General features: G+C 35.3%; 1 long non-coding RNA gene across 1 annotated transcript; it reads left to right on the plus strand.

Moving 5' to 3' along the window:
* The first annotated feature begins 294 nt into the window (after positions 1 to 294).
* Positions 295 to 11,620, plus strand: LOC148779823 (uncharacterized). Its single transcript, XR_016045030.1, has 2 exons — positions 295 to 587; positions 10,861 to 11,620. It is a non-coding gene; the product is annotated as an uncharacterized LOC148779823 (long non-coding RNA).
* The last annotated feature ends 4,397 nt before the right edge of the window (positions 11,621 to 16,017 follow it).

A 16,017-nucleotide genomic window follows, 5' to 3' on the forward strand; every position in this document is an offset into this window, starting at 1 on the left:
GGCAAATGTAGATGATGGCGGACGAGGATCTAACATCGCGTGGCGGGAAAATAGCATCCCCTCTATTACAATTTTAGCCCCCCTCTCTATAATTACAAATATGCCACTACAGTATCGGATTCATTTCAAGTAAGAGGGCGATGTGACGACGTAGGGGGAGGGTATTTTCGTCATCAAGGAATAAAGCAATGGGAGAGTGCTCTGCTAATGCCACTAGTCAGAAGAATTCATAACCATTTCTACATTTTCTCTCTCCTCACCCAAGGTTCAGGGGCTGTGTTTCTCTCTCTACATATTTATCGATTTCTTCAGTCGGGGCTCTTACTTTCTCTCTCTTCCATTGAGGTTGGCCAAGCTCTCTCTCTCGACCTATCTTTCTTTGGCCCCTCTCTCTCTATTTCTCTCTTTTTATCTGTCTCCTTGCCCACAGGGCCTCAGTTTCCCCTCATTTTCTCCTTCTTCCGGCGAGGTTCGGTGCCTTGTGACCTGCTCTCATGGCGTTTTCAATCTCTCTCAACCCCACTAGTGCTTTTCAAGAAAACCCCAAGTCCAATCTACTTTCTCTCTCCAAACTTGCATCAATCAAAGTAAGAACCCCCTTTTCTCTCACTACGTTTCTTTTGATCTTTCTGAGTTCCACCACCTCTGACTCTCTTTCTCTCTCTCTCCCGAGGTTGGTTTCAGATTTTTCGTACTCTCAGAGCCTCAGTCATAACTGAAATGGGTTCTGCCATGGACAAAATTAAGGAGAATAATTCAGTTAATCCAATTATTGTGATTGATAACTATGATAGTTTCACTTATAATCTTTGCCAGGTGTGGTAAAAAATAAAAAAAATTCCTTCATGTTTTTTACAGTATCATTTGCAAGTAGCTTCTGATTAATATTTGCGTGTAATTTTTTTGACTTGGTTTTGCATGGTTTTATTTGGGATTTCAAGTTCACGAACTAATTTTCTATATTTTTGTTGTTTAAGTATGTGTTTGTATAGAGTTTTTTGCTTTTGATTAGCATGTGCATGTCAATTTTTCATTGGTTTTGTTTTTAATCTTTGCATGCAACTTTTTCATGTAAGGTTTTATGGGGTTTTGAAGGTTTGAAGGCTAGGCGCTGGCTGGGACTCAGGACGTGCTCCTTGCCCGAGCCAAGTTACTAGGACTCACTGGGTTGTGCAAGGTTCCAAAAAGAGCCGAATAAAAAAAAAATGGTAAAAAGAACTCAGTAAAAGGGAAAGTGAACTATAAACAACATTAAAAGTCTAAATAAGATAAAAAAAAGATAGATTTAGAAAAAAATGATTTATAGCTGGAAGCATTTCAGAAAAATCTTAAAAAAGTGGACAATATAAAAAAGGCACATGACATGCAAAACTCACCAAACACATATAAAAACCTCATAATTTATTTTGCAAAAATTATATTTTTATGATTTTTATAATTTTTTTTTTTTTTCATGAGTTTGTAGCTAAGTCCTCGGCTCGGCAAGGAGCGGGGTCCAAGCAACTTGGCTCCGTTTGCTGAGTTTCAGTGCTTTTATCAATTGATCTCAATTTCATGACCTGAATAACCTGTTTATTCTCATGAGTTTGTTGGGTCTTATATTGAATTCTTTGCTATTTCTTCCGATTGATATTTGCATCTTACTTTGTTGTATTAGGTTTTATATTGTTTTATCAAATCTTTGCATGTCCCCTTCATGTACTATGTCATACATGGTTTTATCAATGATCTCATGTTCATGAACTAATGGCTATGTTTATTCTGGGAGTATGTTGGGCTTTGTGTTGAGTTCTTTGCTATTTGCTTGTGGTTAATCTTTGCATGTCACTTTGTTGTATTGGGTTTGATGGTTTTACTTCTATCAATGATATCAAGTTCATGAACTAATTCCTATGTTTATGTTTTGATTATTAATCTTTGCATGTCACTTTCTGTATTGGTTTTATATGGTTTTATCAATATTCTCAAGTTCATTTACTAAATACTGTGCTTATTCCTTTGTATATGGATATCTCTTTTTGCCTCTTATGTTTGATAGTTATGATCTGGCATTCTGCTTCATAAGTTTCCCTGTAATCAATTGGTTCCTTAGGAGTCTGGGTTTCTATTTTAGTATTCATCATGCAAAGTAGTCTTTGGTTCAGAGGAACCTACTGATAATGCAGAGATTTGCTTGATCATTTCTTTTAGGTGAATCAGTGAGGAAGAACTTCGCTACTCGAGTAATTTCATTAATGATAAGAAATAAACTTAAAGTGCAGCCCCTTCACAAACTTCTTGGGATATTACAATTTGTGTCATAAAAATTAGTGACATTGAAGTATATATCTGGAGGACAAATTCTTACTCCTAGATTTGATCCTTTATTTACGTCTTTATTTGATATATGATTTAGGTGGGGTTGGGTTCTGAGTATCAGTTGCAAGTTTCGTATATGGAAGGAGAACATGAGGCTAATTGGAACAGTAGATGACTGAGACATGTATAACATGTTTTAGTTTCATGTACTTCAGGTAATATCATAAGAATAATTACACATGTTATCCTGGAATATCGGTATTTTGTTGTTTTTGAGTTCTTTGGCAATGGTTTGCATTCTAGGGTGTGGTGTGGTGTACTTCTGATATTTGGATTGTCTACAAATTTTTCTAAGTTTTGGTGTTTTAAGTGCCAGTTTGAATGTACCCAAAATTGGAATATTTTTGGATTGTAATTCAAAAATATTGTGAAATGGACTTTGAACCGTTTGAACAACCACATGATTTTGCTAGATTTTAGACTGAAAGGAAAAAAACTCCCGTGTCAAGGCAAAAGTCACCGAAAAAAAAAATTTAGTATAGACTTGAATTTTTTCGGATGAAAGTGCGGCCTTCTCTCACCCCCGTGCAAACCCACAACATGAAAACTTAGAATCAAGCTTATGACTTCCATTGTGAACAATCATTGAAGGCTCACAATTAAACTCTTTTTCAGAAACCCCAAATCTACCCTCTGGCTCACGATTAAACTTTTTTTCAGAAACCCCAAATCTACCCTTTCTCTCTGAGTTACTTTCTCTAATGAGAGAATCAGGGAAAGCAAGGAGCCATAGAGGGACATGCCCATAAGGTGGTTCTTTGCCTGACTGAGTGAAACTATGATAGCTCCTCTTTCTCTCTCTAGAACTAGTGTCTCGAGTTATCGGCCTACCAAAAGGGGTCTCCTCAACTAAACTAACATAATCCATGATTGCTTTAACAACTCCAAAGCTCAAAATTAAACGATTACAGTATGAAGCTCTAGAAAACCCCTAGAAGTGAACTCATATCCCCAATCGCATTAATGGCGTCAACAGTATGGCATTGTGACCTGCCATATGAATTGGCATGAGAATGGGCGAAACAAACTAGAGTTTCCAGGTATCTTGTGGCGATGTTTAAGAGGGTTTCTAGCGCAGAGTCTTGAGAAGAATCAAAGCCTGAGGCTTCACAAATTTGAGAAACTGCTATCTTAACTATGGAATTTTGAAAATTTTGTTCAGTGTTTTGAGCTTGGATGAAGCCATTCATGGTGGGGGTGTAGAGCTTACGTGGAGAAAATCAATGGAGGAAAAAGCTTGCGCCAAACCCTAGATCACTAATTCAATTTCTTATTTCTTTCACTAAGCTTGTGCCTCATCCGCCTATAAATCCCGTTTGTTGAGTGAGATAATCGCGGAGAGAAAAGACTGTTAACACCCAAACAACTTTATAATTTATAGAAGTCCACTAAAAGGGGAATAGAAAAATAGAGCATATGACTCACAAATCATCACCAGAAACATCCAATTTTGACATGTTTGAGTTTGTTTCCAGGGCTCGGCTTGGTAAGGTGTTGCGTCCAAGTAACTCGGCCGAGTCCAAGTCAACTAGGCCGAGTTTTAAAATCTTGTGGTAGACAAATACAAACTCAAGTTACTTGTCCCTTTTTTCTTCTAAACACTTTTCTTGCATTTTTCTGCTTCATTTTTCCAAACCCTACTCTTTACGGCAAATGACTTTCACCAATTTACCATCTTATTTCCATTGTCATCACCTTCCAGCCTCATCAATATGGACTTCAAAGGTGGCCACTCCAACCAATTTTCATCTATGAACAACTTTGGTTCTGGAGCCAATTTGTTGATTGTCTTTGGACCAATTCACCAGAACTTCTCTTCCAAGTCCAATGAAAAAAGGGAACTATCTGTGGTGGTTGTCATCAGGACCCTAGGTTACCAGTCTGCATGAAATTGGGCACATTCACCTTCAAATTCTTTGAGAAAATAAGAGGAACTAAGCATTGTAGTGCTTCTAGTATACCTTTTCTAATATAGCACTGTTAGGTTCAAATTATGTCCTTGGCACAAGGCACTCAAGTGTCTCCTCTCGTAACTTAATGTGGTGTTCGTTCTCTCATAACTTAATGTGGTGTTCGTTCTAAGTGAATGTTTGCATGCTAAGAACTGATGATGCACAAAAGTTGGAGTTTTAATGAGAAAATAGCTGAGCTATTGATTAGTTCATATGCACATAATGCTCAAATTTTTGAATGATATAGATTGAATTAGATGCTAAGAGCTACTTATTTTTCCTTTTCCATTTTACAGTACTTGGGCGAACTCGGTGCTATCTATGAGGTGTACCGGAATGATGAGTTGACTGTTGGATTTATGTGGCTTTTAAAGGCCTTATGAGTGCTTGTAAAATGAAATGATATAGTGGAACATGAACTCAGTGGGAGTGTGGTCTCTCGTGGATCATACTAAGAAAACGATGTTTACAGATACCAGACTGTGCTTGACGATTTAGGCCAATCGGTTGGGAAAACCCATGTTACCTGGGCATAAAGAACAATCCGAGAAGATTTCTAATGGGTTAGCCCTTGATGAGGTTAGAGAATATGCCCGGATGAGTGAGCCGAGGGACTGTGTAACCCTTGTGTGTGATGGTGGCCTACAGAGACATGGGCCAAAACCTCATCCATATACCATCACATGGCATGCATATCGATAGATCGTTCGAAAAAGTCAGAAATCTACATTTTAGGGTGAAGCGTATGTATATGCGAGAGATATCCCTATGCGCCATAGAGCTGTGGTCGCATAAGGTCTTGATGACCTTGACATGTCTCTAGGGGAGGACCTGAAATCCACAGGCTGAGATTACGATCCCTTGGCTCATTGGTTGGACTTTGGTGACTTGCTAATGAGCCCTTGCTTGGACTGTGAATCATGAAAAACATTGGGTCGGTCTGATAAAGCAAGTGTGGTCTGTAGTCCACAGTTGAAGGTGGAGTTGAAGGTGGAGTGCCCCCATGATTGTTGATTCCTAAACCATATAGATCATTTTCCCATTAAATTAATTCAATTTTTTTTGTTTTATGATGAAAATTATTTTAAGATTATTATTTGAATTTTTATGAACCCTTGGATATTTTATTTATAATATTTGGATTTATAAAATTTAAAATATTGATTTTACAATTGTTTAAATATTCAAATAATATTATAATTTTTTCATTAATTTTAAATATATAAAAATATCATGGGGGCCTATTGTGCACATGGGCCCACCATATTTATTTTAGAAGTTGGGCCTCGTGAGTGCCTCCCTTGGGTGGCATGCCCCACCCTTATTCTCTTTCCTATTGTTTGGTGATATGACATGTGGCCATATGGTTGAAAGATATTGACTAAATATTTGACTTGATATATCTTTGAAAGATTTTGTAAACAGATTGAGTAGACTTGTGTTATTTTATGGTATGCACAATATTTTGATTATATTTAATTTATTTAATTTCTATTGATGGGAAAATGGTTTAGGAAAGGGGAATAATGGTTTATGCACCTTCTGTAATGTTGATGGCCAATCTATGGAATGGATGGTGCAAATCTTTCACCCCACAAGTCACCCTTGATCGACGGTCTATGTTCAATCTCTTAAAAAGAGGCAAGCCAAAGAAAACCCTAAGAAACCTTAATATTATTCAAAGCCTATAAAAATGAATTGTCTTTACAAAAAAATCTCTACACCTTATCATTCTATCTCTCTCTTAAGAAAGTTTATCTCTCTCATATTTGATCTCTCTCTCCCACATTGTGAAAGAACCTAAGGTTATGGAGTTATTCTCTCTTATCTCTCAAATATGGATTCATGGCTAAGGGTTTTAGGGTTTAGTAAAAAGAGAATCCATCTCTCTCAAACTAGGTTGCTAAGAGAATTCACTTAGGGTTTGAATTTGTGATCAAAGGGATTCATGTTTCATTGGTGTGGCTAGACCGAAATTTGCTTTTCTGATTTGAGATTGAAGCTAGACCATTGATCCCGTACCATCGGATGGTGGTGACTCGGTGTGGGGTGTAATATGCCCGGTTGAGGTAATCTCCGACACTCTTCCTTTTGTTTCTTGCAATCTTATCTTTTAATCTCAAGCATAGTGCATAATTGTTTCAATGACATCAAGTTGTTAAGATCTTGGTTTTATTGTTTTGTTGATTTTTTGAAATTTATCTTATTATAATAAAAACCACCTTTACCTTTCTTAAACAAAAGAGATGAAGCATTGATAAATACATATATGTCAGACATACATTTATTTGCATTTGTCAAGTAATTTAAACAAATTCGTCGAAGATTGTACCAAATACATATAAAGCAGTATTAGGAATTGGTACCTAAAGGATTGGGGGATCTAGACATGTATAGAATCAGCACTATACAAGGACTCGAAAGAAAACCTATAAATTGTATAGAATCAGCATTGTATAAAATCAAGGTTCCTTGTGGAATCAACAGAACAAGATATGGAGGAATAAGCATCTTATTGATGGAATTCACAACCAAAGCTTAAAACTACTCTTAATTAAATTCTCATATTTTATAGTGCAGCCTTTCTTTTTTCATAAGTATTTCATTGCCTGGTGTTGCACTCAACGCATGTGTCATGATAGTTTCTTGTCTCAAATCCTAGTTGGGCTTAGACTCCAAGTAATTCTAGACTTGCCATAGAAATTCTACTTTCAAAATTAAGAAATCAGGAAAATCTTTGCAAAAAGAAAACTTGAGCTCCTATTGCATAAAAGGAATTTCTCATAACAAGGAAACTAAATCCTTGCAACCTTAGTGACAATTATCATTATTGGAATATTATCGATGGAGGATTTTATCGGGATATAATCGCATGTCTTTTTATTTGAAAATGTATCAGATAATTACTAGGTCTTTAATCTACTAAGTCAAATACATTATTCATTCTAAAATAAATTCTTATTAACCTTGATGAATTTGAATTCCATTTATACACAAAAAGTAAATATTATAAAAAGTCTATAAATGATAAAGTCGACTATTTTCTAATGCAAGTCAAAATTTGAAATGTTAAAACTCATTATCTAACTTAAGAACTTTAACTACACATCCATTATTAGTTTCTTGCAAATTGCTCCCCAATTGTTCTTCTTAAAGTCAAATTGCTTTTGCTTTCATACTACATACAAGTTATGATCAAGAAAGGTTCGTATCGTGATATTATCGGAACACCCTATACTAATGCGATAAATTCATTTTATTAGGATATTCATTTTGTCGGGGTACTATCAAAGTTATTATTGGCAATAAATAGAACGGCTTGTGATAAAATTGAGATAATTTCAATTTATCAGGCATACTTGTCACTATGCATTAGCAACGAATACAAAGGATCAAAACTTAGAAGAATATAAAAATGCTAAGAAAAATTCTAAACAAATAGTAAGTAAGGCTAAACTTAAGGCATATCATAATCTATATAGTAAACTAGGAGCAAGAAAAGTGAAAAACGTCTTCAAATTAGCAAAAAAGATAGAGAAATAGTGCAGAGATCTAAACATACATTAAGAATGCGGATCAAAGGGTCTTGGTGAAGGATGAAAAGGTCAACGAAAGGTGGAGAGCTTATTTTAAAAACTAATTAAATGACGAACACAAACTGTTGGCATAATGAGGGTAGAGGTCATAAATACATTTGTAAGATTAGGATATCGGAAGTGAAAGAAGCTTTGAAAATGATGAAGATAGGAAAGGATTTAGGATCAGATGGTATCACAATGAAGGCTTGGAAAGTGCATGAGTGAGATTGGCGTTGATTGACTGACCAAGCTCTTCAACAAAGTATTGAGAACAAAGAAAATTCCAGATAAATGGAAGAAAAGTACTGCGGTATCTAATTACAAGAATAAAAGAGATATACAGAATTGTGTGAAGTATCAAGAGATCAAACTTATGAGCCACACAATGAAGCTTTGGGAGAGATAAAATTCGTTGCTATGTGGTTGATCATGATCAGATGTCTAATAAAGGAACATGGTCAAAGAAGATAAAAACACATGTAGATGGTCCTCACAATAAGCTTAAATCTAATCTTATTTACCCTCCAAAAGATCCCCAAAAAGTCAAGCCATTACGATGTTGGATGGTTGAAATATAGTGGAAATAATTTCTGGAGTATACTACCTAGTGTGTGGAACACAAAAAAGGCAACAAAATTACAAAAGGGCACCCGTGATATGGCTCTTGTTCAGCTTGAGACTCCAGAGAATAGTGACAAGTTTCTCAAAACCCTTTACTCGAATTTTGGTTTTCTGATACTTCACACAATTCTGATACTTTTATGAAATGAATGTATCAGAAAACCAATTCGGTTTTATGTCAAGGAGGTAAACGACATATCCTACGTAGGCAACTGATTGAGAAGTTGAGGGCGAAGGGAAGAGACCTCCACATGGTTTTTATTGATTTATAGAAAACTTATGAGAGAGTATCTCGATATTTGATTTAGTAGATGTTGAAAAAGAAAGGAGTCTCCATACACTATATCGACTTGGTGAGAGATATGTACGATAGAGCACTAACTAGTGTACAAACAACAAGTGGATAGATGAGTGAGTTTTCAATGACAATAGGTTTAGATCAGGGTTCAGCATTAAGCCCACACCTCTGTCTTAATTATGGACTGTCTTAATTATCGACGACTAAACTGGGCATCTACAAGGTGAGGTATTGTGGTGCATGTTATTCGCAGATGACATAGTTTTGATTGATGTGACACGAAACGACATTAATACAAAGTTTAAAATTTGGATGGATTCTAGAATCTAAATGTTTTAAAATTAGTCGGGCTTAGACATAATATATGGGCTGCAAATTTAAAAATTATAGGAGTAAAGATGTGGAACTAGTTAAGATTAACGGCCAAAAAATACCAAAAAGAATGCATTTTCGATATCATGGGTCGATAATCCAGGAAAATGGAGAGATTGAGGAAGGTGTCACGTATAGAATTAGGGCTGGGCGGGTGAAGTGGAGATGCGCAACCGAAATTTTATGTGGTCACCGCATATCAATGATGCTGAAGAGCAAGTTCTATAGGACAGTTGTGAGACCAGCTTTGCTCTATGGGGCGGAATGTTGGGCGATCAAAAAATAATATACGCATAGAATAAGTGTAGTGGATATGAGGATGTTGAGATGGATGAGGGGCAAGATAAGAAGAGAGAAAATTCGAAATGAATATATTTGGAAAGATTTAGATGTGGCACCAATAGGCAATAAGATGAGAGAGAGCAGACTTAGGTGGGCTATCCATGTATGACACAGATAAGTGGATGGCTCAAAACGAGCAAGAGATAAGCCCAAAATGACATGTTTGGAAGTGGTAAGAAAATATATGGGGGCCTATGGTTTCACTAAGGGTATGACCTTTAATAGAGCAGAATGACGGATTAGGATTCGTGCATCCGATCCAATTATTTGGGAAAAGGCTTTGACGATGATGTTGATGAATTGTCACTCAATAATTTAGTAACATAGGAAACTAATCCCTAGAATTTCAATGGGAACTATATGAAACTCAATCCTGTTTGGAAACTTGGAAATAAAAAAATTAAACCTAAAATTTCTCACTAAATCTGTCATCAATTTTTTGCCTAAGGCACAAATGTTCACATGCAACAAAATGTAGAAAGCCAGGTGTTACGGTAACATTGCTTCCAACTTTGTAGGCTATACAAAGTGCTTAGCAGCAAATATTTCATCAATATATTATCAACAAGGAATTTTTTCAGGAGATTACGGGTAGAACTTTTCTATATAGCACTTGCGCAAAATTTATCTAGAGTTTAATAGGAATGGGGTTGGGGTTGGGGTCATGGTGGGAGCATCCCCACACCCAGGTACCACATCGTGGTATCCATTCATACCGTTGGCACCTCAAATTAACACCTTAAAAAATGTAACTCCCCAATTTATTGAAAGAACGGGTAGGCATCTTTCCCACTGAATTACCAAAAAAAAAAAAAAACAAGAGTTTATTATACTAAATTAATATATTATTTTATAAAAAGCAGTCTTTGTGTAAGCACAATAAAAAAAATAAAATTTACTTATACAAAAATAAAAACACAAATATGCTATAAATAATTATATGATTCCAAAGATTGATACATTCATCATTGAGTCCAAAATAATATAAGCCCATACACAATTTAATTTTAAAATGGAATATCAAGATATGATTACTTATTTTTACGCAAATTATCAATGATGAATGGATATCTCCTCCATATCAACTACCCATCCATGATCACTTTCATTTAATGTATTTATATATTTTCTAGATAACTTATATATGCAATAAAATGTCCTTTTATTTAGGAATACCAATTGGGGATCACTTGTCTTTAATGTGTTTATCATTTTTATCAAACATGTTCATTAAAGTCTCTAATTCAGGAAAGTAGATAATTTGTAAGCATGTGTTATATGGCATTTGAGGGTTTGACATTCAAATAATGACTAATTACACATGATTTTTCTTTATTAGTTCCCAAATCATATGCACTGCTAGTGCCAAGGGTTCCTCAAGATATACGGAACTAGGATCCATGACTTTTGGGATCATTAACATTCATGGTACCATTCTAGATTCACTGGATGAGGTGAACAGAACGAGTGAACTGACCGGGCGATAACAGAGTGAGGACCCAGACCTAAGAGAGATGCCCTTCCTTGCCCCCACGAGGATCAATGAGCTACTTGGTGTGGTCGGCTGACATGTGAGAATCAAATGACTAAATGGTGGGTATGCAGGTTTCAAGGTTAAGGACCAGCCATGATCTTAGCAATAGGATCCGAGATCACCCTCGCCTCTGATTAGCGAGCGATAGGAGAATGGGCATGCACGTTTTGTGTATAGAATATAACATTTTTAGAAACCCATTTGTCCTTTTTATTTATTGTTGCCTTCTTTAAATGTCTCTTATTTTACCTGGGGAAAATAACTTCGAAAGGGAATGGACAAGTAATGAATTTACATGTAAAAACACCCCCATTTAACTTATCCACATATATTAGGTAAATAAACATAATGGAAAGAGAAATATACGAATAAATAGAACAAATTAGCTATTTCAGCTCAACATATCAGAAGATATTGTGTTTATCCAAATTCCCTACATCTCTAGTGTGTTGTGTGTAATCCTTTTCCCTAAACTCCTAAATCCCAATTTATTTCTATGTATTTATCTCTAGTTTTAAATAATAGAATTGCCTTATTCATTAATGCATCAAATATGGAATTAATATGTAGTATTGTCTAGATTTCATGAGCATATCATCATTATTATAAGAAAATATGAGATCTTCTTCTGTGAAGTATTGGGCATGGTGTTGGCATCAGAGAAACTCGAGTAGAATCCATTGGTAGTTTTTTCCTTAAAGAAAGTAGTATAATCTTCTCATTTAGGTTTATTTCTACCAACTTATAAATATCATCATCCATTTAGAGGTGCATGCCCATTTGTCTTTCTTAGAAAAGAAATTCATATTATAAAATAGTATTGTAATAAATTAAATCCTACGAAGTCCAAAAATGACAAACTGGTGAAGCTTTTTGGTTTTCTATAACAAATACCAAAACCAAACAAGGTGATATTCAATACCAATACCAAACAAGGTGATTTTCAATACCAAATCCAAACAAGGGAAACCACAAAAGTGACGGGTAAAATAGTAACTCAGAAGGCTATAGTGATATATAGAAAGGTGACACATGGTTTCTAAAAATACCAGATATTATTCCTCAAATGGATATTACATGAAAGCAGGTACATTATCATTTTAATGAGAATGCAAGGCTTGGCGAATTGATACTCTAGTTTTTGGGTTTGTAACAAGTTTTGAATTTGGTTGCATAAAACGGTCAAAGAGTAATGTCATAAAAGGACAACATGTACACTTTGCATAAAAGAGCAGTGTCACATGAAGGATGTCATGTTAGAGATTACATTAAAGGGTATTGTAATAAAAAGAACAATACGTACAATTTGCTTGAAAGAGCATATCATAGTGTTGCATGAAAGGCAACGTTTAAAAAAGAACGGCATATGTATCAACTATGACACAAACGACATACTTACTTTGACAAACTTGAAAACAAACCATCCTCTCCTTTTTCGTCATAGTACAAGAGAAAACTTTCCTTGCATAACACCATAAGAGGAATGCACAATTCTGCAAAGTACTTTTTATAAATAAAGGTTCATGCCATCATAAATTTTGTAAGTTAATTGCAAATCCTATAATGAGTTTTTCAGCATTGATGCTCAATCAAGCATCTCGTTTCGGTGAATAAAGATGAACGAATTTTTCAACATTTATGCTCAATCATGCATCTCGTTTCGGTGAATAAAGATGAACAATAGGTACTTAAGCAAAAAAACAAAGGCATGCAATCTCACACATGCACACAATGATAAAAATATGAGTCTAATTAGGGTAGTAACATGGTTGGAATCATGCTTGGGATGCAGTATTGGAATTGCTGAAACATTAACCAATCAAGCCGAAGCCTAAGACTTAATATTGATAGATATAAACATCCCTTCTTTGTTATTGGTGGTTCTGCTATGGACTAACAATCTCCCATAAAGGCTTATCTGGGCCAAGCCGCATTCCACAGTAGCATGTAACGCGTTAATGCAAATACAAGCCAGTAAGAGTACTAGCCTAGTGGCTGACCCTTGGTAAACCGCAAGGCATAACCACACAGTGGCGAAGGACCCCCGCTCAAGAGATCTGAACATGAGCAAAGTTTTAACATGGTGCCAACATGTCCCTTTTAGAGCAATCAACAACCAAAGGGGCGATCCATGTATCAATGTTTTTTGTGACATGTCCCTTTCATGTACACCGTACATCCATACGTGTTTGTGAGGTTACGCTTTAATAAAAACTCTACATGTCATTCATATTATGGAAATGCTCTGCATCATGCTTTAAGGGAAATTGCTCTTTTAGCAAAGTATACCAGTCTTCCTTTTGTGACATGCTTCTTTGTATAATCTATTCGAGTCACACTTTTTGTCATTTTTCTCTTTAATGCAAACTATCTATGTTGTTCTTTTTGTGATATTTTTTTAATAGATTTATTCAACCAAAAAAAAAAATTGGAATATCCCAACCTTGCGTGCTCAACTTCGACAGGTTTTGTGTTAGGATATATCCAAGTGCTTGTTGGAATGACAACTTGATCCTTGAAAATAAGTAGTGAAACTCTTTTTGTAATTTGAATGTAGTTAGGGTTTCTTAGCGAATAGTGCTTAAAGATAGAATATAGCATTTTTAGAAACTCATGTGTCTTTATTTATTTATTGTTGCCTTCTTTAAATATCTCTTATTTTACCTAGGGCAAACAATTTCGAAAGAGACTGGACAGGTAATGATGTTACTTGTGAAAACTCCCTATTTAACTTATTCACATATATTAGGTAAATAAACATAATGGAAAGAGAAATATATGAATAAATAAAACAAATTAGCAAATTTCAGCTCAGCATAGCTTAAGATATTGTGTTTATTCAAATTCGTTACATCTCTAGTCTGTTGTGTCTAATCCTTTTCCCTAAACTCCTAAATCCCTATTTCTCTCTTTGTATTCATTCCTAGTTTTAAATAATAGAATTGCCTTATTCAATAGTGCATCGAATAGGGAATTAATATGTAATATTGTCCAGATTTGATGAGCATACTATCATTATTATAAGAAAACATGAGATCTTCTTCAGTGAAGTATTGGACATGGTATTGGCATCAGAGAAACTTGAGTAGAATCCATTGGTAGTGTTTTTCCTAAAAGGCAAGTAGTAGCATCTTCTCATTTGGGGTTATTTCTGTCAAGTAATAAATATCATCATCCTCTTAGAGGTCCATGGTCATTTGCCTTTCGTAGAAAAGGAGGGGGTAGTCTTGTTTCCCCAAAAGCAGAGAGAGTTCTCAACATGGGACGTTAGCTGAAAACTTTCATTTCTTCACTTACCAATTAATAACACAGCGAGTTCCACAAATGCAAATTCATATTTTAAAATAATATTCTAACAAATTAAATCCTATAAATTCCAAAAATGACAAACAAGTGAAGCTTTCTGATTTTCAATAACAAATACCAAAACCACACAAGGGAAACCACAAAAGTGACGGGTAAAATAGTTACTGAGAAGGTTATGGAGATATAAAAAAATAAGACAAATGGATTCTAAAAATATCAAGTGTTATTCCTCAAATGGATATTACATTAAAGCGGGTATATTAGTCATTTTAACAAGGAACTGGAATTATCCCTCTTTAAAGTTGAACAAAGTTGAGCACGCAAGGCTCAGAGAATTGCTCCTCTATTTTTTATGTGTGTAACAAGTTTTGATTTGGTTGACTAAAAGCTGTCAAAGAGCAATGTCATAAAGAAACATGTATACTTTGCATAAAAGAGCAATATAACATGAATGATGTCATGTTAGAGATTACATTAACAAGCATTGTCATAAAAAGAACAATAGGTATAGTTTGCATGAAAGAACAATGTCATAGAATTGCATGTAAGGCAATGCCACAAAAAGAACGGCATATCTATCAACTATAGAGCCAAACGGCCGACTTACTCTGACAAACTTGAAAACAAACCATCCTCTCATTTTTAATCATAGTACAAGAGAAAACTTTCCGTGCATAACACCATAAGAGGAATGCACAATTCTGTAGAATTAGAAAATACTCTTTATTGATAAGGGTTCACGTCATTAGTAATTTTGTATGTTAATTGCAACTCCTACAATGATTTTTTTCAACATTGATACTCAATCAAGCAACCTGTTTCGGTGAATAAAAATGTACAAAAGGTTCTTACTCAAAAAGCCAAGGGTTTACCCAGGCTATGCCGCATTCCACACTAGCATCGATGAGTTGTAGGAAGTGTAGATAACTTAACCAATTAAGCCCAAGCCTAAGTCCTAATATTGATAAACATAGACATCCTTTGTGGTTGGAGGTTCTGCTCTAGACTCGTAATCTCCTATAAAGGTTTACCCGAGCTAAGGCGCGTTCCACACTAGCATTGATGTGTTACAGCAAATACAAGGTAGTAAGAGTAATAGCTTAGAGGTCGACCCTTGGTAGATCGCAAGGCATTACCACGTTGTGGCAAAGGACCCCACTTAGGAGATCTGAATATGGTCGAAATGATAACATGGTGCCAACATGTCCCTTTTAGAGCAACCACCAACCAAATGGGCGATCCATGTATTAATGTTTAAGTGTGGGAATCGGGTTGGGGTTTTGTTGGTTAAGATGTCTATGATTGCAATGGCCATCACTACATCCCTATTTCTAAAACACGATTGGTCAACCATAAAAAAATGAAATGTTTAAGAGCAAGTACCTCCCATGCATCTTTGTTCCCTAGTAATGAGCTGCATGACCGAATGAAATGTAGATCATCTCCCTGGTGGTGTTGAGGAAAAAAAGTGGAATTACTGATAGTGATGAAGATTACTTTCTTATTCTTCAAGAAAGATTGTGCACTCCCCTTATGGGGTAATGTATAAAAATTATTCTCGTGTATATTATGATGAGAAAAAGAAAGATGAATTTGCTTTCAGGTTTGTCAAAAAGCTCGCACTTAGCTTTGTAGATTGCATATATGCCATTCTTT

The sequence above is a fragment of the Amborella trichopoda genome, chromosome 11, assembly GCF_054954075.1.
Source record: "Amborella trichopoda isolate Santa Cruz 75 chromosome 11, AtrichopodaSantaCruz75HAP2 v2.0, whole genome shotgun sequence".
NCBI classification, from domain to species: Eukaryota; Viridiplantae; Streptophyta; class Magnoliopsida; order Amborellales; family Amborellaceae; genus Amborella; species Amborella trichopoda.